At 43.1% G+C, this 2943-nt stretch overlaps 1 pseudogene; it reads right to left on the minus strand.

Moving 5' to 3' along the window:
• Positions 1–520: 520 nt before the first annotated feature.
• On the minus strand, positions 521–1517 carry LOC144323528 (glyceraldehyde-3-phosphate dehydrogenase pseudogene; annotated as a pseudogene).
• Positions 1518–2943: the final 1426 nt, after the last annotated feature.

Raw genomic sequence — 2943 nt, forward strand, 5'->3', positions numbered from 1 at the left:
ATTTTAAACTGTGCTATTCTATTAAACAAATCTTATATGTCTGAAATTCTATGCATATATCACCACTGAATTATAGATTTGTTATTTATTTATTCATTAGAGACATGGGGGGGGGGGGCAGAGACACAGGCAGAGGGAGAAGCAGGCTCCATGCAGGTTGCCTGACGTTGGACTCGATCCCAAGTCACCAGAACCACACCCTGGGCTGAAGGCAGTGCTAAACCACTGAGCTACCTGGGCTGCCGACTACTGAATTATAAAATAAGGTTTTCACACAAGTTTTAGTTTGTTTGTCGATACCATTCGATTAAGGCCTATCTAATGTAAATTCTGTTTTTTTTTTTTTTTTGGCTGGGTACAGTATACTTTCTTGATGGTACATGACAAGGTAGGGCTCCCCAACTCCTCCCCTTCCTTGGGGTCTGGGATGTAAATTGGAGGTCAGGAGATTCTCAGTGTGTTGGGGGATTAAGTTGGGGCAAGGACTCCCCAGCAGCTGAGGGCCTCTCTTTTCCTCTTGTTCTTGCTGAGGCTGGTGGTTCAGGAGGCTCTTACTCCTCAGAGGCCATGTGAACCATGAGGTCCACCATCTGGTTGCTGTAGCCTAATTCATTGTCATACCAGGAAATGAGCTTGACAAAGTGGTCATTGAGGGCAATGCCAGCCCCAGCGTCGAAGGTGGAAGAGTGGGTGTTACTGTTGAAGCCACAGGAGACAACCTGGTCCTCAGTGTAGCCCAGGATACCCTTGAGGGGGCCCTCCAGTGCCTACTTCACTACCTTCTTGATGTCGTCATATTTGGCAGCTTTCTCCAGGTGGCAGGTCAGATCCACAACTGACACGTTGGGGGTGGGGACATGGTAGGCCATGCCAGTGAGCTTCCCAGTGAGCTTCCCATTCAGCTCAGGGATGACCTTGCCCACAGCCTTGGCGGTGCCAGTAGAAGCAGGGATGATGTTCTGGGCAGCCCCTCAGCTGTCACACCACAGCTTCCCAGAGGGGCTGTCCACGGTCTTCTGGGTGGCAGTGATGGCATGGACGGTGGTCATGAGGCCCTCCACGATGCCGAAGTGGTCACGGATGACTTTGGCTAGAGGAGCCAAGCAGTTGGTGGTACAGGAGGCATTGCTGACAATCTTGAGGGAGTTGTCATACTTCTCGTGGTTCACGCCCATCACAAACATGGGGGCATCAGCAGAAGGAGCAGAAATGATGACCCTCTTGGCCCCGCCCTTCAAGTGAGCCCCAGCCTTCTCCATGGTGTTGAAGACCCCAGTGGACTCCACAACATACTCAGCACCAGCATCACCACCCCAATTGATGTTAGTGGGATCTCACTCCTGGAAGATGGAGATGTACTTCCCATTGATGACAAGTTTCCTGTTCTCAGCCTTGACCGTGCTGTGGAATTTGCTGTGGGTAGAATCATACTGGAACATGTACACCATGTAGTTGAGATCAATGAAGGGGTCATTGATGGCGACAATATCCACTTTGCCAGAGTTAAAGCAGCCCTGGTGACCACACGCCCAATACGGCCAAATCCATTCGCTCCAACCTTCACCATCGCGTCTGGGGGATGTGGCTGGCACTGCAACCAGAAGATGCGGCTGTCTGTCGAACCTCTGCTCCTCCGCATTCGACAGACAGCCAATTCTGCTGTTTTCATTTTAAAGTAAATGAAAGAGTAAAACAACCAAGATTTTGGTAGAAAGCATACCAGCTCAATTCTACTTTTTGTTTTGTTGTTGTTATCTCTTAGTTTTTGTTCATGAGATCCTATTTCTTGGTATTCTTCTTAATTTCAATTAAAAGTCGTACATGTTATATATAAAAATGTAGAAGTTATAGATGGCATCAAACTTCTCTAATGGTTCACCTTTCTTCTGCTAGACAGACAAATGGAGTGGAACATTAACACAAGGAATGAGCAGTTGGACAGAGCTGAATTTATGGAAAGCCTGAGACCCCCTTATACCTGATAGCCTTTTTGGATTTTCATAAATAGTCACACTTATTCAACTTGAACCTTCTGCATAATCCCAATTCTAATTTCTGGTTTCTTACCACTGTGAGATGCCAGAAAACTCTGCTATACATCATAGAAAATTAGTATTTTAGTCCCTCTCCCACCAGGTACAACTTAATAATTTCATACAATCTCTTGAGGAGGAATTCGGTGTTTTGATTCCCCTTATATCATTGTGGGGTTTTTTTGTTTGTTTTGGTTTTAGTTTAGCCCTTAGAGACCCCTAAGACTCCTTAGTTTTTCTCCCATTTCCCAGAAGGGGTTATCTGTCCAGGTAAACCTCAATTCTCCAAGCTTGAGGTCAGAAATTGTAAACATATGTAGAAATCAAAATAGCAGTAGGTCATCAGAAAACTTCTCTGAAGTCTTCTCTTCAAAATTTTATCCATTATACTCTTTATTTATTGCTTCAACTTATATTGCCTTAAATAGATTAGTTTTTAATATATCAATTTTCAAATGGTTTGCAGGGAGATCAGTTGTCATGTTATTATAACCTACAGGAAGGTAAATATCTAAAGATCTTTTAACAAAAAATTCCACAAATTCCATTCCAAAATATGTTTATTTAGTTGTCTTAATATGCACACAGCATCCACATGAAAGTAACTAAACAACTAAAATCTTCAAAGTAAATTCTACCGTACAAAGAATTTTAAAATGTATGTACATTTTCTGGTGTCTAGATAAATTGCCTACCTGCTCATGTTGCTTAAATGAGACCTCTCCCTCATTTAAATAGAATATAAATCAAAACACCACAAGTAGGTAGACAGATGATAGGTAGGTAAGTAGGTATGTAGATAGATAAATCAAGAAAGAGAGATAAAAGATGATTGAAGGAAGTAAAATACAGAAAGCTTACCTATATTAAAATAGGATACTTTAGTAAGAGAGTCCGAACCAGGACCCAG

This window comes from Canis aureus, chromosome 1, assembly GCF_053574225.1.
Source record: "Canis aureus isolate CA01 chromosome 1, VMU_Caureus_v.1.0, whole genome shotgun sequence".
NCBI lineage: Eukaryota > Metazoa > Chordata > Mammalia > Carnivora > Canidae > Canis > Canis aureus.